This window comes from Chiloscyllium punctatum, chromosome 9 (genome assembly GCF_047496795.1).
Source record: "Chiloscyllium punctatum isolate Juve2018m chromosome 9, sChiPun1.3, whole genome shotgun sequence".
Taxonomy (NCBI): Eukaryota; Metazoa; Chordata; class Chondrichthyes; order Orectolobiformes; family Hemiscylliidae; genus Chiloscyllium; species Chiloscyllium punctatum.
In genome coordinates this window covers 24,373,340-24,396,081 of record NC_092747.1, presented here as the reverse complement: position 1 = coordinate 24,396,081, position 22,742 = coordinate 24,373,340, and the positions used below count along the sequence as shown (strand labels likewise).

General features: G+C 40.5%; 1 long non-coding RNA gene across 2 annotated transcripts in view; it reads right to left on the bottom strand.

Annotated features, from left to right (window-relative positions):
- Nucleotides 1-12,372: 12,372 nt before the first annotated feature.
- Nucleotides 12,373-22,742, bottom strand: part of LOC140481206 (uncharacterized) — a 30,266-nt gene continuing 19,896 nt past the window's right edge. Inside the window, exons 4-5 of one of the 2 annotated variants that reach the window (XR_011961480.1) lie at nt 19,124-19,272; nt 12,373-12,896 (exon numbers count right to left, since the gene is read on the bottom strand). This is a non-coding gene — a long non-coding RNA (uncharacterized lncRNA). Of the gene's footprint in view, nt 12,897-16,248; nt 17,191-19,123; nt 19,273-22,742 lie in introns of those variants that run through there. The other variant, XR_011961479.1, reaches the window with a different exon arrangement.

The following is a 22,742-nucleotide window of genomic DNA, read 5'->3' as shown; positions in this document are numbered from 1 at the left end:
AGGGAACCAGTACTTGTTAACCATAATGGATGTGTCTCCCAGATTTCCGGAGGCAATTCCATTATGGAGTATCAAGGCGAAAAGGGTAGTAGACGAATTAGTAGCTTTCTTCACATGGTACGGGCTATCCAGAGAAATTAAGGCGGACCAAGGGTCAAATTTTACTGCTAGGCTTTTTAAGGAGGTTATGGATAACTTAAGTATATAGCACTTTAAATCCAGTGCATATCATCCTGAATCCCAAGGAGCTTTGGAAAGGTGGCATCAGATCATGTTGAGAGCATATTGTCAGGATTACCTGAATGACTGGGATAAAGGTATCCCATTTGTATTGTTTGCCATTAGAGATGCCCCAAATGAATCTACTCAGATCACTCCCTTCGAGTTAATATTCAGGCATGAAGTGAGAGGTCCTTTGAAATTAATTAAAGAAAAATTGATAGGACCAAAGTTCGAGATCTCACACTTAGATTATGTATCGGAGGTGAAGGAGAGATTAATTTGACTAGGTAAGTTAGTTAAATGGCACCTAAAGAGAGCACTGTATAGAATGAAGCAGGTGGTAGATAAAAGCTCTGAGACTCAGATGTTTTCCCAAGGGGATGATGTGTTAGTACTGTTCCCAGTAATAGGAGATCCCTTAGGAAAGCCAGGTTTAGTGGTCCCTATCAAATTGAGAAAAAGTTGAGTCAGATGAACTATCCAGGAAAGATGCCAGATTTTAAAAAAGGTATTGAATATGTCATGTGGACATGTTGAAACCGTATTATATGAAACTGAGACAGAAAGAACTGGAGAAACAGGTGATGGTCACTGCCTTGCAGAGTGAGGAATCAAATCCAGATGATATGGATGTTGATGTGCCCCAAAATAGATTAAAAAATGAAGCTGTCCTTGAGGAGTGGGATACGTTAGTATCTGTCTCAGGAGCATAGAACACAGTAGATTTGTTACTGCAGTATAAGGACATATGTAAGAATCAGAAGGGGAGGACTAATGCTATTGTACATGAAGTAGATGTAGGGAATACTGCTCTGATTAAACAACACCCCTATCGGCTTAATCCTTTCAAAGCCAGATAGGTCCAGATGGAGGTGGAGACCATGCTTGATGAGGACATCATCAAACCAAGCCACAGCGAATGGGGTTCACCAATCGTCTTAGTTCCCAAACTGGATGGGACTCAACAATTCTGTGTGGATTATCGGAAAGTCAACACTGTTACAAAATCAGACTCATATCCAATTCCTAGATTAGAGGACTGTGTCAAGAAATTTCACAAGCCAGTTACATCACTAAGTTGGAGTGAGGAGTACTCATAAATTCTCGATCCACTCTATCTGCCTTGCCAATTTTTCAAATGAAATAAAAAAGGCTTCAACATCTTTCTCATCAAAATGTAGCAGAATTTTGACATATTTGTATACATCACTATCTTCTCTTTTAATCTCCATCCTGTTGACTTGGCTGACTAAGTTGCAACTTCTCAAGTTCAAATTCTCTCTTGTTTTGCTCAGCTAAGAACCTTCTCTCTCTCTCTCTCTCCTTTTCTTCTCTCTCTCTTTGTTTCTCCCTTTCCTCTCTCTCTCTCTCTCTTTGCTCAGTTAAGAACCTTGTCTCTCTTTTTCCTCTCTCTCTCTTTTTCTCTCTCCTTCTCTCTTTGCTCTCTCTCTCTTTGTTTATCTTCTAACTCCATTTTCCTCAATTGTAATTTAAGTTTTTCTGCCTCTACTGCACTTGTCTGTTTCTCTGACACACCTAAGTGTTGAAATAACTCCCTTACAATTTCAGCTTTACTTTTGTCCTTGGTTAAACCCAAATCTAATTTATTTACTGATTCTAAAAGTATGGCCTTTTTCTTTCCTTCTAAACTTTCTTGGCAAATTTCAGAATCATCTTCAAATTCCAGAACCTCTTTAGCAATTTTAAGAGCCATTTCTCTCAGTTTTAATTTAATCAACCACAAGGCTCCAAAATTAAATAAATTGTCTCACCTGCATTTTATTTAAAGATCTTGGACACTAACCTGCAAGTGTTTAAATCTGCTGGGACTTTTCATACCCCCAAATCTATTCAGATCTGTCTAAACCAGTTCAGATCACAAATCTAACACCCAAACTGTTCAAATCACAGCCAAAAGCCCTAAAACCGTTCAAATCCTGATGAATAGCCCCCAAACTGTTACATCAAGGGGTAAACCCTCCTGCTTAATTTAAACCAGCAACACAGAAAAGATTTATCCCGTGCAGGAATCTGTGAAAATCCGAGAGGCCGCAAACTATATAAAGTAAAAATTAACAACATTTTTTGTTAAAGTATAGCAGAGAATAATTAACTAACAACTATTTACAACTCCTTCTCTGACCTATCTTTTACTTTCCCTTCTATAATACTGGTCTGATAAAATCCCCAGATTAAGATTCACTGAAAAATTCAAATTTCAAAACCAGCGAGTGGTCAAATCTTCATTCTATATTCTCCCCTGTAGGTTCACTCTCCAGGTCGGTGTTGATGTTTTTCATTCTGTGCAAACTCCTTCTCTAGACAGGTACCTCTCAGACTGTTCTGATGAGCAGCCTACATCTATTGGTCTTTTGGCAGTTCTCTCCCAACTGTTCAATTTTTCCCGGTCTTATAGCCCCAAAACATTGGATTGTGTCATTGGCTTTTAATATTGTCAATATACTAAATTCAAACTTGATTGGAGTTTGGTTTTTTTTTGAGGGTATAATTTAAACTGATTTACCTAATTCAAATGTGTTTATTTTTCTCGAGGCAACCAGCTACCCTAGCTGCTGGACTACATGTTACATTGTATCTTGTTCAGAACACTTAGTGGTGTCAGGTAGTTCTGCTAGCTTTTAATCTTCTTAAAGATACAGGACATCCACATTTTCATAACACAGTAGTATAGCATTTTTGGTGACACCTTCCATCAGATTATTGATGATCAAATGTAGCCTGATGGGGCAGTAATGAGGCAGATTGGATTTGTCCTGCTTTTTGTTTATAGGATATACCTAGGCAGTTTCCACATTGTTGAGTAGACGCCCAGTTCAGCTTCTGACTTCATTGTAGCCTTGGATCAAACATGGGGTTGAAAAATGTGGTGCTGGAAAAACACAGCAGGCCAGGCAGCATCCGATGAGCAGGAGAATTGACGTTTCGGGCATAAGCCCTTCTTCAGGAAGGCTAATGGCTGAAACGTCGATTCTCCTGCTCCTCGGATGCTGCCTGGCCTGCTGTGTTTTTCCAGCACCACATTTTTCAACTCTGGGTACTCCAGCATCTGCTTAGATCAAACATGGACTAAGAGCTGAGTTGCAGAGATGAGTCAGAATGATAGCCCTTTACATCGTGCAGCATCATGGAGTCCTAACAAAACTAGAGTCAATAGCTATCAAGGAGAAAGTTCTCTCTACTGCTTGGAATCATACCTAGCACATGGGAAGATGGTTGTGGTTTTTGGAGATCAGTGATCTCAGTGCCAGGACATCGCTGCAGGAGTTCCTCAGGTTAGTGACATTAGTCCAACCATCTTCAGCTCCTTCATCAAAGAGCTTCCCTCCATCATAAGGTCCGAAGTGAGAATGTTTGCCAATGATTGCACAACATTCAGCATCATTTACAACTCCTCCAATACTGAAGCAGTCCATACCCATATGTTGCAAGACCTGGACAATAATCAGATTTTGGGCTGACAAGTGGTAAGTAACATTCATTTCACACAAGTGCCAGGCAATAAAAATCTTCAAAAGACGAAAATCTCACTATTGCCCCTTGATATTTAAATCCATTACTTTTTCCATTATCAATATCCTGGGGATTGCCATTGATGTGAAAATGACAGGGTTAGCCATATAAATACTGGGGCTACAAGAACAAGCCAGAGGCTGGGAATGAAGCAGTGAGTAACTCAGATTGTCAATCCAACACTAACAAGGCACGAGTCAGGAGTGTGATGGAATACTCTCCACTTGCCTGGATGAGTGCAGCTTCAACAATGTTCAAGAACCTTGACACCATCCAGGTCAAGGCAGCCCACTTATTTTGCACTACATCCACAAACGTTCATTCGTTCCACCACAGATGCTCACTTACAGCAATGTGTACCATCTACAAGATACACTGCAGAAATTCAATAACGTTTTTTAGATACCAACTTCTTAACCAATAAACATGTAGATGGACAAGGGCAGCAGATACATAGGAACAGCACCACCTACGCATTTCCCCTTTGTGCCACATATCATCCTGACTTAGAACTATATTGTTGTTCCTTCAGTGTTGTTGGGTCAAAATCCTGGAACACCTTCTCTTACAATGTTCAGGCTTTACCAAATGGAAAACAACGTTTCAGGAAAGCAGCTCACCACCTTCTCAAGGGCAACCAGGAATGCACAGTAAATGCCAGCAATACCCGCATTACACAAATGGATAAAGAAGACTTTATTTATGATACTTATGATTGCTTCATCCCAATAGATTTTGTTAGTGTAATACAGTTTTTGATTGCTGTTATGTAAAAAAAATTGTTCTTTTGTTAGAAGTACATTTGCAGCCACTTGTGAATTTGTTCGGTGACTGATTTGCAGTAAACAAAAAGCAAATTAAGATTTATAAACCAGGTTCTAATCTGGAATTCGACTTGTCCATTATTACCTTAGTTGGGATCCTAACCTATGGAACTGACTGAGATAAAAACAGCATCTTTTAGGTTAAACTGGTGCAGAAAGAACAGGCGACTACAACTCTGGTAACATGACAGGCTGTTTCTCATTATGTTAATCAAACCTAGATTTTCTTAACCATTCATTCACATGATTGTTGTATTGCTGGCAACATTAGCCTGTGTTGCTATCACTATTTGGCCTGGAGAAATTGATTAAAAAGGCTTGCTCGGCCATTTCAAGGACCACCTAAGAGTGAACTCCATTGTGGGTGATTTGGAATCACATGTAGACCATACCAGATAAAGATGGCTGATTTCCTTCCCTAAAGGGCATGTGTCAACTAGGCTGGTCTTTACAAAAAACCCATGGTTAAATAGCGAAAATATCTGATATTAGGTTTTTTTCACTCTCAGATCACTTCAATCTATGTGTTTAATAACATAATCTCTTTGCAGCAGGCTCCTTTAAGCCAGAAATTGCCATAATTCTATTGACAGGAGGATATGCTGTCTATGTCAAGGAGTCTAGAAATGCCATTACAAGAGTTTTAAAAAAATCTACAATTGAAATTAAGATGCTAGGTAAATCACTTCTTCAAAATAGGAGTACCTGAAGATAATTTACTGTATTAACTTTATTTCAAAGGGAATGAAATATAAAAATATGATATTTTGCTAAACCTATGCAAATCAATATTCAGACCACAGTTGGAATACTGTGAGTAGTTTTGGGCCCCTTAGCTGAGATATACTGACATTGGAGGCAGTCCAGAGAAGGGTCACTAGACTGATTCTAAGTAAAGGGGGAACTCTCTTATGAGTAGGGTTTGAGTAGGTTGGGCCTATACTCATTGAAATGTAAAATAATGGGAGGATATCGTATTACAACATACAAGATTCTTAAGGAATTTGACAGGGTAGATGTCAAAAGGTTGTCTCCCCTTGTGGGAAAGTCCAGGGCCTGAGGGCATAATCTCGGAATAAGAGTCCCACATTTAATACAGAGATGACGAGGTATTTCCTTTCTCAGAGGGTTGTGAATCTGTGGCATTCTTTAACACAGACAGTTGTTGAGGCTGGCTCATTATGTATACTTCAGGCTGAGATAGACAGATTTTTAATTAGTAAGGGGAATCAAGAGATATGGAGGAAAGGGCAGGAATATGAATTTGAGGATTATCAGATCGGCTGTGATGAATGGCAGAGCAGACTTGATGGACTGAATGGTCTCTTTTGTTCTTATAAAAACTAGAATTCTAGTTTTCAAAACTCACTGCATCAGTGCATGTATTTGAACTTTGGTCCATTTTGCTCAGCAGTTCAGTGTGTCTGCTCTACCTTCTGAATATGCAGAATGTAGCTGTGTACACTGAGTCATCTAGGTAGTCCACCGGAATAAAATGAAGAGAGATGAATAAAGCACACACCATAAGAAGGAGTGATATTGGCAAAAACATGAAAGGAGGTCACTTGAAACAATCTATTGAAGAATGCTTGATAGAGTGTGATTCTCAGATATTGGTGAGCTGACCTAGCATGGAACGCCAAGGTTCTTGGCACTTAACTCAATTTTTAGAGATATTTATTATCATGGTAAATGTCTGACTTATCCATTTTGAAACTTCTCTCAGGAATCTATATTGCAGATAACGCACAATTCTTATAGTACAGGCCCCTCTAGTATTGTTAGTCCTTCATGTTGCCAACTGACTGTTGTTGCTAGGACTTACCTTTTGATTCACAATAAAGGCAGATCATTAGTGGAGGCATTTCAGATAAATATAACCATTAAGTTCTAGGAGTAAGCAACTGAATGGCTTGGAAGGTGTTCCACATGGAATTGTGGATTGACACTGCACAGATGGAGTCATTTGGCCGATCGTAGCTGTGGCTCCTTGAGAGATATTCAATTGATTCCACTCCCCTTCTCTTTGCTCTTTCCTCATAGCTCTGCAAGTTTCACCCCCTTCAAGGCCCTTTGAAAGTTATTCCTGAATTTTTTCGGCCGGTGTATCCCAGATCAAATAGCATGGCAGCCACTAATGGCATAAACACTGAGCCAATGCCAACAGTACCTGGTTGGATGGAAAGGAATGCAGGTTGTCCATTGATTATGCAGGGGTTCTGTTCTTGTGTATGTACATAAGTTTATTAGTATGCCAGTCAGAAGATGATACAGTAAAATATAGAAGAGTTATTCACAAGCAAATGTTTGGATCTTTGAAATGAATATTAATATTCATAAGTATGAGTGTTCGTAAGTCGGATGTTTGTAAAATGAGGCCATCTCTCCCTGCATTGGTATCTGCATTGGTATTAGATTCCGTCTACCTCCATTTCATTTTCTCGACACTGCACTGCCTTCTTTGCCTCCTCCTTCACAGATCCAGTTCAGCAACAGGGGACAAAGAAGAGGAAAGTGATGATAAAGGCACTGCAGAAGACTGATACTGGTCGACTGCTACTATGACAGTGTGATAAAGGCTCTGCTCTTTCTGCCTACTTTGCTCTGACCTTCTTTCATCGTTGTTACTCTTCCTCTGTACAACTTACTGCTTCAATATGTCCATTATCTCAGAGCAGAGAAAAGATTAACTCTTCAGTGGAATTGAGAAAACTAGAATCGTACACCATGGTAATGTTACCTAGTTTTAATGGCTTTGTTATTTTTAAAATAAGCCAAAACAATTATTAATACTTTCAAGTTATCAACAGTTGATTTGTCATGGAATGTACTGACAGAGTGAAAAGATTTTTTCTGTTTTCTTTTCTGACAATTGTTAATGTCTTTTTGTGTACATAAATATACACGCACACAAGGGAAGTGTCCTTGTGAAAAATGTACAAATCAATTAATATGGCATGTTAGGCAGGAGGAAGAGGACCTTAGTCAATAATCATGAATCGTTAATGAGCATTTTCTGTGTGATAAAGGCAATGACATTTGAGAAAATCAACTGCAATGATTTTATAACTCTCATTATTGTAGTTTTCTGTTCATGCTTCTGATTTGATATTGTCTTCATAAAAGTTAGCTTTCAACATTGTCTACACCATGAACAATGGCTTTCACTGTTGTTAGAGTGTAGTATTTATCTACTGCAAGTACACAGTATTCCTCAGGTACTGTGCAACTACATTTCTTTTTTCATGTACTTCTAATACACAAGCATAGAACGGCTGAAAGGATACAGTAACATATACATTTAGAATTTATTACGATTAGGCTTTTTCCAATCCCGTTGGAATTACTTTTTGACATTAGCTTAGTGTTTTGTTTATCTGGGGAATAGCATGTTACTAGATTGTAAGATTAAAAGACACAGTGGAAGTCTTTGTTCTTTGACACACAGTGCTAATTACAAATCAGTAAAAGTAATGCTTTCTGCACAGAAATCAACTGTTCAAATATTTGTTTGATGATGCAGCTACCGCAAATGGCTTACTTCACCTAAAATATACTGCTCATCTTTAGCCAAATGATACATATTCAAATTTATAGATAAGTGATGTACCATTTGATAGAATCATAGAAACATTCCTAGGTGTTTGGACCATCAAACCTGCAACTGTGTTTCTATCTATTCCTTCATTTGCTCCCACCATAGTCTCTCATTCTTATTTATAAAACCAATTAAGTTCCTTTTAAAATAATTCATGGATTTTGCTTCAAAAATAATTTTTAGTGGTGAATGTCACAATTCAGCTTCTTTTTAATCTTCCCTTGGGCATTTTAAGTTAAATCTGCAGTGTCTAATAGTATCCTTTGTTAACTTATAATACTTTCTCTCGCACTTCAATCTGTGAATGTATTTTCTTTCAGAGGCAATATTGCCCAAATCGTCTTTCCAATATAACATTGGAAATCCAATTGCAATGGTAGCATCGTTTACACAAAGAAGTCGAAGCTTTGGATGCAATTCTTCCCCCACCTGCCACCCAAAGGTGTAGGGAGACAAATAATGGGACAAGTTGGCCTTGGAGAGATATGTAATCCCTTTTGCCACCTCAGCAATTGGGTGATGGGCAATAATGTCCACAGACAACCTTCTATAACCCCCCAACAGTTTAACATCCTTAAGTGGACAATTTACAGCAAAGTAAGGGTCTTGACTCACCATCTCCATAATACCTGATATTCTGACAGACAAGAAAGGTGGAAGGTTTTCAAACAGGGAAACCAGGTGTCCTTGAGGATCTGAAACCTGAATACAGGCTGAGGTAGCGAGTTGTTGTCAGGAACAACCACTTAACACATATTCTTACTAACTTAGGTGGAAATAAAATGGTTTCTTAATGCAAATAACATAACAAAATGGCTTCTTAGGCTGCAAATTGACAATTCCGCTTAAAGCTGTATAAAATGGCTTTTAACCCTGCTAAAGCTGCATAATGGCCCTGACCACAATCTGTCTCAACAAAGATTAGCAGACAATGCTTCCTTTACAGCACAGAAATAATTAGATTAGATAAGACAGTCCTGGCCATCCTAGTTGACCTTCAAGTGCTGGTGCAAAAACTCGGTTCATGAGATAAGAATGGCTTAAGTTTTGGAAAACAAAGTTTGTTCACAGGAAATATCATTGGGTTGAGTTGCTGTCAATAAAACCATTCCGTTAATTAATTGGTGATTATGTACGATTATGGCCTGTACCTCTCTTTAAGAAAAGTCTAAAAATGTCATTGTTTTAAGCCATGGGCACAATTCCTCTGAGGAGCACAGATGTGTTTAACCTCTGTGTTTCTGGATGATCTGTGCCCAGCCGTATTAAATAAAATGTGAAATCTTAAAGAACCAGAACGATTGTGAGTGTTTATTGACCAATCATGGAACAGAGAGACTTCAGTCTGTCTGCTGGCATGGAGATTCCTGTATTTGCCCCAATGTGGAGCCAGTTTGGGTCAGAGATGGGGGATGGGGAAGGGATAGCACCTGAAAGCACCCCCTCTCACTGTGATAACACAACCCCTACCCCCTCCAAACACAGACACTATGCCAGGAGCCACCCCTTCCCCATCCTCCATCTCTGACCCAAACTGGCTCCATGTTGGGGCAAATACAGGTATCTCAATGCCAGCATACAGGTTGAAGATCTGGACACCCAGGTGTCTCTCTCTGTTCAGTGTTAGTTTGGAGGGGTAAGCAATGTTCATATTTTATATTACAAATTGAAAGAAACTGTTATGTATCTTTGCTGATGTTGTGTGAATTAAAGAACACTGCTCAGTGGATCTTTTATTTGAGGTAAGGTATGAAGAAAATAACAATTAAAACTCAGAATCACAGAATTGTGACAATGCAGAAGCTGGCCATTCAGCCCATTCTTATACTGGCTCACCAAGTATCTTGACTTTATGCTAATCTCCCATAACCCCTGTTTTTATTTAAGTAATGATTGAATGCCTGTTATATGCCTCAATTGAATCATCCTCCATTACACTTCCAGGCCCATACCCACCATGTGCAAAAGTTATTTTCTCGCCTTGCATTTGCTTCTTTTGCTAAGCCCTTGCAAAACCATTTAAGACTGTACCCTCTGGTTCTTCATCCTTTTACGCAAGCAAACTGTTTCTCCCTATCAACTCTGTTCATGATTTTGAAAACTTGTTTCAAATCTCCCTGATTGGCCATACTGGGAGCACGGTAGTACAATTAAATGAATATTGTGCTCTGTGGAGCAGTGGGACGTCCCAATGCAGTCCTCCATTCTTGGTCATTACAACGGGACCAAACTGAGCACTTCTACTTATGGTGAGCAAACATGGTAGTATGGAGTTTAGATTGGAAGAGTTCAAACTATTTTTCTCTGACCTGCACTCAGCACTAGCGAGAACCAAATTCAACCTAATAAATTTATTGTAAAATCTGAACAAAAGCTTGCATTTTCTATATTGCTGTAGTACTAATGGTAGAACCATCAGGCCATGATTTTACCACTATCAGTTAGAATTCCAATTTGTTAGCTGAATGTAAACTCAATATTGAAGGAAAGGTCACTTTGCCTATGAGCGATAGTTTGGCCATCTGTTAAGTACTTCTCCCAATTTCTGATTCCACTGATTTCCAAGTGAACAGTGATAAACAAGTGAATAAGCTAATATTGCACATTTTACACATTGTAAAACTTTTCTCTGTACTCCTGTACTTCTGTACTTCAGTACACGTGACAAAAAAAAGTCTAATTCTAATAGTTGAAAGCCCTATCTACAAACAGTCATACAATTTGCTAGGACACCGATCCCATTATTGACCAAATGAGGCCCATTCCAACATAACAGCTTCTCTTTGCCCATACAGTTGCTAGTGCCCATGAATCAGAATCCATTTCTCCCAAACCAATCTTTACATCATGCATTTACCTTCCTAATTTCATTTACCCTACACCAATTTGCATGTGGTTCAGGTAATAATCCTGAGACTATTCCCTTTGTGGATCTGTGTTTTAATTTAGTCCCTTCAATATCTCTGAGGATATTCAGTCACCTATCCACCAACTTGAAGGGATTTCTCTGCCAATGTCACTCCTTTGAGATTTACCTCCCTGTTTATTCCCAAACCTGCTTCCCCTGATTTGGAAAAATCGCTCCATTGTCCCCAGCCTTTAGTATTATCAAGTCCTTCTTAATGAAGTTTCATGCTTTCAAATGAAAGCCAGGGTTTCAAGAGGAATGTGGAAATCGTACTCATAAATCACCAAACAAACTGTGTGCTGAAGTCCTGGAGGCTCTGCTGAGCATAATGGCAAGCCATCAGAAGTGTAAGTTCATGGCCTCCCGTTTAACCCTTTATGAATTTGATAACTGGCCAGTGTGCCCTGTCGAATTAAGAAGCCACAGCTGGAGAGCTGTGCGAATGCTCCAGGTCAGTCACTGGCTACAAAGGTTCATGGAGGATGCGTCAGGTGGGCTGCCCACATTGCTGCAGAGGGAGGCTGCGACATGGAGAGTGTGGAACTCTTTATAGGGCAGTAAAGGCCAGGTCAGGGTTTAGCCTGCCTCTTCCTGTCAGGAATTAGAATGAGCTGTACTTCACATTGTAAACTCTGCAATAATCAAAATGTTGTCCCCTCTTAATTTAGAAAACCGTGCTCATGTGACACTGCCTGTCGCTTAGCCTTTAACCACAGCAAGCGAGAGGTTCAGATCAATTTGTACGTTAGACTTCTGCGTATGTGAATAAAATTAGACATATTTTAGATGGAAGTCATTAAACACTATATCAATGCACTAAATTGAAATAGACAGGGGATACATTTTACACAGGACTAAATGGAAAAGAGAATCAAACCTGTTGTAAAAGAGTGTAGTGATTCGCCATGTCTGATTTCTAATAATGCAAAAGACCAACTCCAAGCTCTGCCTTTGCCTTAAAAATACCAATGTAAAACTCCACCTTAGTTCAGACAAGTGGAGCACGCTGGTTAATTCGGGTTCTATGTATTTTCGTTGCTGACTGAAAATCATTGTGCAGCTGTTCTGAGAGGAGCTTATCTTTCCAACTCTGAAAAATAGGCAGTAAAACTAAAGATTAAGGTTGCTTGGTTACACTTCATCATCATGAGCCAGTTCTATGCAAGGTTCATTCTGAGCTACAAGGCTTTATAGATATTATAAGATGTGACTGGATTCAGTAATTTAGGATCTTACTTGGTCCATAGTTGCACACATTCTGTTGCATTGATCTTCAAGTGTGAAAGAATGGGTGTCAGGAAGAAATTAGCTTCATGTTAAATCATTATACTATCATCTGAATTATTTTTTGTGCAATCATACCTTCAGCTTAAGCACAAATATCATTACAGAAAACAAAACTTCCTTTAGATTTGCAAACCCCTCCTCCATATTTCAGATTCCACACTCCATGTTTGTACCAAAGCTTGTGTATTTGTATACACTGAATCAATGTTTAATTTTATTGAAATTATCTGGCACAATATTAAGTGTGAGACCCACATTAAGCAAAACCAAACACAAAAAGTAATCATTCACCAGTTTGTTACAAATGGGACTTCACCAGCATTTGTGATATGTTGTATTGTTCCCAGATAGTTGACTCGAATCAGTGCCTGGGCCTCATTGTCTTGACATTGTGGTTCTGCCTGTGTCTACTACAGCAGTTTTATTTGGCAGGGCCTGGGTAGATCATCTGAGATCCGTAAGCACTGTCCTTCCATTCTGCCCTCCTCCTCACATCATACAAACAATATCCATGGATATCGGAATTCTGAAATAAAATGCTGAGAATGTTCAGCAGCTCAAGCAGTGAGAAAAACAGAGTTAACATTTCATGTTGTCAGACTTTTTAAAAAAGGACTCAAGTACAATAAAACAGAAAATGCTGGAAATACTTAGCACGGATGCTGTCCAAACCACTGAGTCTTTCTAACATTTTTCTGCTGTCACCTCTGAATGAATCTTCTCCTCATGTAAGTGGCAAAGATCATTGGCATGTAATAAATTCACTGGGGAAGCTGTTGGGTGAGAACCTGACATTGCCTTAAAATGATTTGGAGATGCCGCTGTTGGACTGGAGTGTACAAAGTTAAAAGTCACACAACACCAGGTTATAGTCCCACAGGTTTATAGTCCCACAGGAGTCACCACCTGACGGAGGAGCGTCACTCCGAAAGCTAGTGTGCTTCCAATTAAACCTGTTGGACTATAACCTGGTGTTGTGTGATTTTTAACTTTGCCTTAAAATGATTGTGTTGCCAAATGACAACCAAATCAAAGACCAAGTGGTACGTCTCTCTGTTTGACGAATGCCTTATGCAGTTAATGTACTTTCATGGACTGGAACCAAAGTGATTGTGGGTCAGTCACTGACATGATGAATTTGGGAGATTGTGGAGCAGTGGAAATGTGCAGTCTTCCCTTGAAGTTGCTGTTGACCCTCATGAATCTTACAGCCAACACATGTTTTAAACTTCGCAATTTACAAATAGCGACTGCAATACATCAATCACATTGCAATGAATTTGTGTTGAGGAAACACGTGTTATAGCAGAACAATCTCTATTTAAATCCAGTTGTTGGTGATATTGAACGAGATGTAGACATGATGCATTGATAGCACAGACATGCCACATATGAGATGGTAAAGATTTATCATTGAGTCATAGAGATGTACAGCATGGAAACAGACCCTTTGATCCAACACACCGATGCCGACCAGATATCCTAAATTAATCTAGTCCCATTTGCCAAACTTGGCCCATATCTCTCGAAATCTTTTCCACTCATGTACCCATCCAGGTCCTTTTAAATATTGTAATTGTATCAGCCTCCACCACTTCCTCTGGCAGCTCCTTCCATACACACACCACCCTCTGTGTGAAAAAGCTGCCCCTGAGGTCCCTTTGTGACTGGGTTCATTCCCTATTTCAGCATCAATCACAAAAGACTCACTAAGGTTAATTACATTTACAGACATGTTAGACTCATTATCATTCCTAATGCCGTTGGCAAGTCAAGTAATTGGGAAACATTGAGAGTGATTGTGAAATATGCAATGTGCCAATCCTCATTTTACCAGCCCATTATCCTGGATTATCCTGGAGGTTGCCACTTTGCCACCAGGAGGCTCATATCCCTCGTTACATTTTTATTTCCAGAAATGTAATCGTTACCTGATTTTGAAAAATATTGAGATTCACAAAACTGGTTCAATTCAAAATATTAGAGTAGCGTTTTGCCAAGAGCATGCACAAATATTTCAACATCACTCCATGTGTTTTATAATAGATATCGTAAATTAGCACCCACGCAAGCTTCAGGCAATGTGTGGGCATGTTGGAAATTCAGACACAGATGCGCAGTTATAAACAGATAATTGTCTAGGGAACACTAAGCTGAATCTCTACTATGCACTCCCATCACACAAATCCGAGTTTCAGGAATGCTAATCTGTAAAATCGACCCGTGAATAATGTAGTAGCATTGTCTCTGTCGCTTTCTATAGTGTTAACCCAGTTATGCTAGATCACTAGGCATAGTAATTAATTATGGCAGTGTTATAAATTAACAGAAAATGGGGGAGATACTAAATGAATATCTTGCATCAGTATTTACTGTGGAAAAGGATATGGAAGATATAGACTGGAGGGAAATATATGGTGACATCTTGCAAAATGTCCAGATTACGGAGGAGGAAGTGCTGGATGTCTTGAAACGGGTAAAGGTGGATAAATCCCCAGGGCCTGATCAGGTGTACCCGAGAACTCTGTGGGAAGCCAGAGGAGTGATTGCTGGGCCTCTTGCTCAGATATTTGTATCATCGATAGTCACAGGTGAGGTGCCAGAAGACTGGAGGTTGGCAAACGTGGTGCCACTGTTTAAGAAGGGCAGTTAAGACAAGCCAGGGAACTATAGACCGGTGAGCCTGACCTCAGTGGTGGGCAAGTTGTTGGAGGGAATCCTGAGGGACAGAATGTGCATGTATTTGGAAAAGCAAGGACTGATTCGGGATAGTCAACATGGCTTTGTGCATGGGAAATCATATCTCACAAACTTGATTGAGTTTTTTGAAGAAGTAACAAAGAAGATTGATGAGGGCACAACAGTAGATGTGATCTCTATGGACTTCAGTAAGGCATTTGACAAGGTTCTCCATGTGAGACGAATTTGCAAGGTTAGATCTCATGGAATACAGGGAGAACTAGCCATTTCGATACAGAACTGGCTCAAAGGTAGAAGACAGAGGGTGGTGGTGGAGGGTTGTTTTTCAGACTGGAGGCCTGTGACCAGTGGAGTGCCACAAGGATTGGTGCTGGGCCCTCTACTTTTTGTCATTTACATAAATGATTTGGATGCGAGCATAAGAGGTACAGTTAGTAAGTTTGCAGATTACACCAAAATTGGAGGTGTAGTGGACAGCGAAGAGAGTTACCTCAGATTACAACAGGATCTGGACCAGATGGGCTAATGGGCTGAGAAGTGGCAGATGGAATTTAATTCAGATAAATGCGAGGTGCTGCATTTTGGGAAAGCAAATCTTAGCAGGACTTATACACTTAATGGTAAGGTCCTACAGAGTGTTGCTGAACAAAGAGACCTTGGAGCACAAGTTCATAGCTCTTTGAAAGTGGAGTCGCAGGTAGGTAGGATAGTGAAGAAGGCGTTTGGTATGCTTTCTTTTATGTGTCAGAGTATTGAGTACAGGAGTTGGGAGGCCATGTTGTGGCTGTACAGGACATTGGTTAGGCCACTGTTGGAATATTGCGTGCAATTCTGGTCTCCTTCCTATCGGAAAAATGTTGTGAAACTTGAAAGGGTTCAGAAAAGATTTACAAGGATGTTGCCAGGGTTGGAGGATTTGAGCTATAGGGAGAGGCTGAACACGCTGGGGCTGTTTTCCCTGGAGCGTCGGAGGCTGAGAGGTGACCTTATAGAGGTTTACAAAATTATGAGGGGCATGGATAGGATAAATAGACAAAGTCTTTTTCCCTGGGGTCGGGGAGTCCAGAATTAGAGGGCATAGGTATAGGGTGAGAGGGGAAAGATATAAAAGAGACCTAAGGGGCAATGTTTTCACGCAGAGGGTGGTGGGTTGTACATGTATGGCATGAGCTGCCAGAGGAAGTGGTGGAGGCTGGTACAATGCAACATTTAAGAGGCATTTGGATGGGTATATGAATAGGAAGGGTTTGGAGGGATATGGGCCGGGTGCTGGCAGGTGGGACTAGATTGGGTTGGGATAGCTGGTTGGCAGGGATGGGTTTGACCAAAGGGTCTGTCTCCATGCTGTACATTTCCATGACTCTCTGACTCTAAAAGTAACTTTGAGGTTTCTCAGAAGTTAAACTTCATATCGTGCAAGAGGCTGCTGGATGATTGGATCTAAATATGATCTGGATTGAAGGTTAATATAAGGGCTAACTCAATCCAATTCCTGATTTATATAATTTTCACTCTTCAAAGCTGGGCTTGGTCCATGGTAAATTCTCAATCTTAGCCGGACAGACTGCAGATGGGATATATGTCTGGGGAAAGAAATGAGAGAAGGTGGAACTGTTCTGTTTAGAGATTCAGCAATGGTGTTCAAAATAGTGTCGAGTTTTGATTAAGTGCACAGGGAGGAACTATTTCCATTCTCTGTAAGTAGTCCCTTGGATTTGAGCATGATTTGCTTTTATTCCAGTATAATGGTGACCGGTCCAATGTGCAATCTGCTGGCTCTGCCTCTCGTGAGGCAGGTGCTTGGTTGAAGAATTGAATAGATGAATTGTTTAAAGATTTGTTTGCATTCTCCAACCCCTTCACCTCACATTTAAATGTCTCCAATGAAGACTCTTGGTGTGTTTGGTAGCTTCCCAAATGAACCTTCCCCATGTTGGTCAGGGATTAGCCAGAATATTCCATTAATCAGTTGGTGTATTTAATTTCTGGGATGCTTTGAGAACATCCATAAAGAATTTCCTCTTTTGTCCTGAGAGTCTTTTGTTACAGCCAAGTGCCGAGCAGAGTGGCTGTTTCAGGAGTGAAAATAGAAATTGCTGGTTTGGCACGTCTAGCAGTATCTGTGGAGAGAAAACAGAGTTAATGTTTTAGGCCCAGTGACCCATCTTCAGACCTGATAGCAGCTGCAAACAGCTGGTAATTATGCTGATGGCAGGAGGAAGGGGCGTATGGGAGGGGAAGGAGTGAGCAGATAGGTGGCGACAGAGCCCAGAGAGAGTGAGAGGGGAAACAAGCTGAGATTAGATTAGATTCCCTACAGTATGGAAACAGGCCCTTTGGCCCAACAAGTCCACACTGATCCTCCGAAGAGTAATCCATCCAGACCCATCCCCCTACTCTGTATTTACCCCTGACTAAAGCACCTAACACTATGGGCAATTTAGCATGGCCAATTCACCTAACCTTCACATCTTTGGACTGTGGGAGGAAACCGGAGCTCCAGAGGAAACCAACACAGACACGGGGAGAACGTGCAAACTCGACACTGCTCGTGAGTCCCTGGTGCTATGAGGTAGCAGTGCTAACCACTGAGCCACCATGGCAAAGATTTCCAGCATTCACAGTTCTTTATCTTTTTTTGTTCTTTTATTTTAAGACAAACAAGAGAATTGTTGATAGTAAGCCAGAGAAGAAGAAAAACAAATAGGCGATAATGGGGACTGTGGAGCTGGTGTTACACGTGGAAAGAGGACAATGCAAGTCCTGCCATAACATGGTTGCTTTCACCACAGCCAACCATTTTGAACTACTCATAGATCCCATTATCACCTGTCTAGCTTCTCTTCTTCCTTGGTTTGCTATCAACAATCTTTTGGTCTGCCTCACTGTTTTCACTCTTCACCTTTCCACTCACTCTTATCCCCCCCACACTTGCTGCCATCAGCAGAAATACCAATTTTTCCATAAACAAAACAAAACCGAAGAACTTTGGATACTGGAAATGAGAAACAAAAACAGAAATTGCTGGAGAAACTCAGCCGGTCTGGCAGAATTTGTGGAGAGAAAGCAGAGTTTAATGTTACAGATCCAGTGACCCTTCCTCAGTATTGATTGTACCCAGGACAACCCATTATCAGCCACTAATAGTCCCCATTAGCAGCCACTGATTCTACCAGGCTGATCTTTAGCGACTCTTTTGTCTGCCCAACCATTGTTATCTCAGGGCTCCATCTCCACTTATCATTTATTGCCCCAACCCCCAAATCTTCAGCATATAACCTAACCTTTTCCCAGCAACAATCAGTTCTGAACAGGGGTCCCTGGACCTGAAATGTTACCTCTGCTTTCTCTCCGCAGATGCTGCCAGATCTTCGAAGTTTCTCCAGTGATTTGTTTCCATTCCCCTTTTCCCAGCTGCTATCAGTTCTGAAGAAAGGTCACTGAACGTGAAACATTAACTCTGTTTTCTCTCCACAGATTCAGTTTCTGCTGAGTTTCTCCAGCAATTTCTGTTTCTGTTACAGATTTCCAGTGTGCGCAGTTCTTTGTTTAATTTCAGTTGTTTCACGAGACTGGTATGAGGTTTACGAATGAAATGTCCGACTCTGCACAGCTAGTTCTGAGTGATTAGTGCCTCAATATTGATAAATCTAATTGGCTTTGTTGTGAATATATTCAGTGTCTGAGCACCCATAGACTAAGTATTCCAAGGACTCTCAATCCTGTTGAGCGAAGATATCTATTGTCATCTTATTCCTAAACTGAGTGTGTGACTGCAGGTTCTAAAATGTCCCAGCATCAACCAGTCAAGCCACTTCAGAAAATAAAAGCAAAATATTTCTGAAGCTAGAAATCTGAAATAGACACACAAATGCAGGAGAAACTCAGCTAGTCTGACAGCAGTTGTGGAGGGAAAAACAGAGTTCGCACATTGAGTCCGATTTGACTCTTCTTCAGGCCCCTCAAGAATTTTATGCATTTCAATAAGATCATCTTTCTTCTATTCAAACTCCTGAGAAAAGAGAGGTACTTCGATTCAAGAGGATAGCTCACCATCATCTTCTCAAGGGCAGTGTCAGGGAGGCAGCACACCCACATTCCATGAAAGAATAAAAAAAGTTTCTTCCAAAATGCTTTCAGATAGTCAGTCCTTTGAGTCTGGATTGCAGTGCTTCAACAAAAAACCGAAAGATCTGCAGATGCTGTAAATAAGAGACAAAAGTAGAAATTGTTGGAAAAGCTCAGCAGGTCTGGCAGCATTTGTGGAGAGAAATCAGAGTTAACACTTCGGGTCGAGTGACCCTTCCTCCCACTTCCTCCCCAGTCTTCAACACGTATACCAACCTTTTCCAGCTACAATCAGTTCTGAGAAAGGGTCACTCCACCCGAAACATTAACTCTGATTTCTCACCACAGATGCTGCCAGACTTGCTGAGCTTTTCCAGCAATTTCTATGCATTACTTCAAGGTGTCTAAGGGAGTATTAGATAATTATTTCAATGGACATCATGTGCAGCGGTATGGGAAAGCCAGGAGATTGGTATTGAGTGTTAATGCTCATTCAAAGGGCCAGTGTGCACACTATGGACTGAATGGACTCGAGACTGAAACAATTCTGTGATTCTAGTCAAAGGTCCAGGCTACTTGTCCAATGAATCAGACTAGTGAACCATTATCACATTGCCGGAAAGGGAAATGTACCCTTCCCCTGGAAAGGGAACAAAATTGTCTACAGTCCTCTGGGTAGTATTTTATCAAGATCCTATATAATTCAATATAACTTCAATAAAAACTCCTTATTACAAAGGGATTGTAGTATAAGAGTAAAGGCTTACATGTCATTTGCTTTCCTAATTGCTTCCTGCAGCTGCATATTAACATGAAAAGGAAAGATTTGAAAGGCAGTGTGGAAAGTGCAGGGAGTAATTGGATAGAACTATCAAAGAGCGAAATGATCTCCTTCTGTACTAGAATCTTTCTGAAATATTACAGCAATAGAATAAAGAGATGAGGTTCTTGATGAAGTTGGTAAATACAGGAATGTGAGTGCAGTTATATGCAGCTTCACATTGTAAATTTCCTGCAGATTTTCATTTTTAATCACATTCATAGAAATATCCTGAAGCATGTCTGTGATTTAACTGACAATCCCAAGATTTCATCTCTGTCCATATAGTAGCCAGAGGGGTTCTTATCTGAATGTTGGTACATTGTAAGTTGAAGGATCTTTACCTCAAACATACCTTTGTTATTACTGACTTGGGATGATTTGATGCTGACACTAAACTCAGAAAAGTACCAGAAATTCTGATAATCAACAGTAATGAACACAAAGACCCCTCCCCCCTGTATGTTTTAAGAAAACTCCTGAAATCCCGTCTCAGGTTTAGCTGAATTTGATTGAATATAAATCAGGCAAATGTAACCTAAGATCATTTTTAAAAAATGAGCCATTGGGTCAGATATTAAATCTATTGATTAGTGGGTTAAACAAAGATTCTTGCAAAATACCTTATTACCGATCTCAGTTCTGGACGGAATGGGTGATGTACATATGTTGTAGTCCTTCAGAATGAGGATGACACTTACTGATGACATCTACCTGTATGTGGAGTCCTTTTACATGGGGAGGCTGCAGTGAGCACATGGCCCTGGCTTACCATGGTTGCTCTCCCACTCTTAACGCCTGTCATCGTTTTATTGGAAAGGCTTACAGATTGATAATCAATCTACTTGCTCACATTATGACATAGAACCATAGAAACTAGGAGCAGGAGTAGACCATTGAGCCCTTTGAGCCTGCTCTAAAAATATTCAATATGGTCATGGCTGATGTTCTATCTCAATATCATAATCCTGCTATCTCTCCATACATTCTCTTCCATGATCAGTGTTCACTATAGAAAATGAAAATGTTGGCGAGGAAGATACAGAAATACTTGCATCTAGACTAGAAGAGATTAAGGTTCACAAGGAAGAGGTATTAGAAATACTGCACAGTGTGAAAATAGACAAGTCTCCTGGGCCAGATGGGATCTATCCCAGGATCCTCTGGGAAGCAAGGGAAGAGATTGCCAAGCCTATGGCATTGATCCTCAAATCATCATTGTCTACAGGAATAGTGCCTGAGGACTGGAGGATAGCAAATGTGGTTCCCTTGTTCAAAAAGGGTAGTAGAGACAACCCTGGTAATTACAGAGTCTCACTTTAGTTGTTGGTAAAGTGTTGAAAAAGGTTATAAGGGATAGGATTTATAACCATCTAGAAAAGAATAATCTGATCAGGGACAGTCAGCATGGTTTTGTGAAGGGTATGTCATGCCTAACGAATCTTACTGAGTTTTTTGACAAAGTGACCAAACAGGTAGATGAGAGTAAACCAGTTGATGTGGTGTATATGGATTTCAGCAAGGCATTCGATAAGGTTCCCCACAGTAGGCTATTATACAAAATGCAGAGGAATGGGATTGTGGGAGACATAGCAGTTTGGATCAGTAATTGGCTTGCTGAAAGAAGACAGAGGGTTGTAGTTGATGGAACATGTTCATCCTGGTGTCCAGTTACTAGCCGTCGGTGTTGGGTCCAATGCTGTTCATCATTTTTATAAATGACCTGGATGAGGGCTTAGAAGGGTGGGTTAGTAAATTTGTGGATGACACTAAGGTCGGTGGAGTTGTGGATAGTGATGAAGGATATAGTAGGTTGCAGAGAGACATAGATAGGATGCAGAGCTGGGCTGAGAGGCGGCAAATGGAGTTTAGTCTGGACAAGTGTGAGGTGATACACTTTGGACAGAGTAATCGGAATGCAAAGTACTGGGCTAGTGGTAAGATTCTTGGGAGTGCAGATGAGCAGAGAGTTCTCGATATTCATGAACACAGATCCCTGAAAGTTGCCACCAGATTGACAGGGTTGTTAAGAAGGCACACAGTGTTTTGGCCTTTATTAATAGAGGGATTGAGTTCTGGAACCAGGAGGTTATGCTGCAGCTGTACAAAGCTCTGGTATGGCCACACTTGGAGTATTGTTTACAGTTCTGGTCACCGCATTGTAAGAAGGATGTGGAAGCTTTGGAAAGAGTTCAGAGGAGATTTACTAGGATTTGGCCTGGTATGGAAGGAATGTCTTAGGAGGAAAGGCTGAGGGCCTTGAGGCTGTTCTCGTTAGAGAGAAGCAGATTAGGAGGTGACTTAATAGAGACATACAAGATAATCAGAGGGTTAGATAGGGTGGACAGGGAGAGCCTTTTTTCCAAGTATGGGGATGGCAAACACGAGGGGACACAACTTTAAAGTGAGGGGAGATAGGTACAAGACAGATGTCAGAGGTAGTTTCTTTACTCAGAGAGTAGTAAGGGTATGGAATGCTTTGCCTGCAACTGTAGTAGATTTGCCAAGTTTAAGTACATTTAAGTCGTCATTGGACAGGCATATGGACGTACATGGAATAGTGTAGGTGGGATGGGCTTCAGATTAGAATGACAGGGCGGTGCAACATTGAGGGCTGAAGGGCCTGTACTGCACTGTAATGTTCATATGATCATAAGGTGGGATAGTCTAATAGTCTGAAGGGATTGGGGTTGCTGTCATTACTGTTCTGCTGGAGATGTGAGATACAATGTGAACCAAAGTAGGAGCTTCAACTTATGTTCAATTCCACGCTGGTTGATCTGC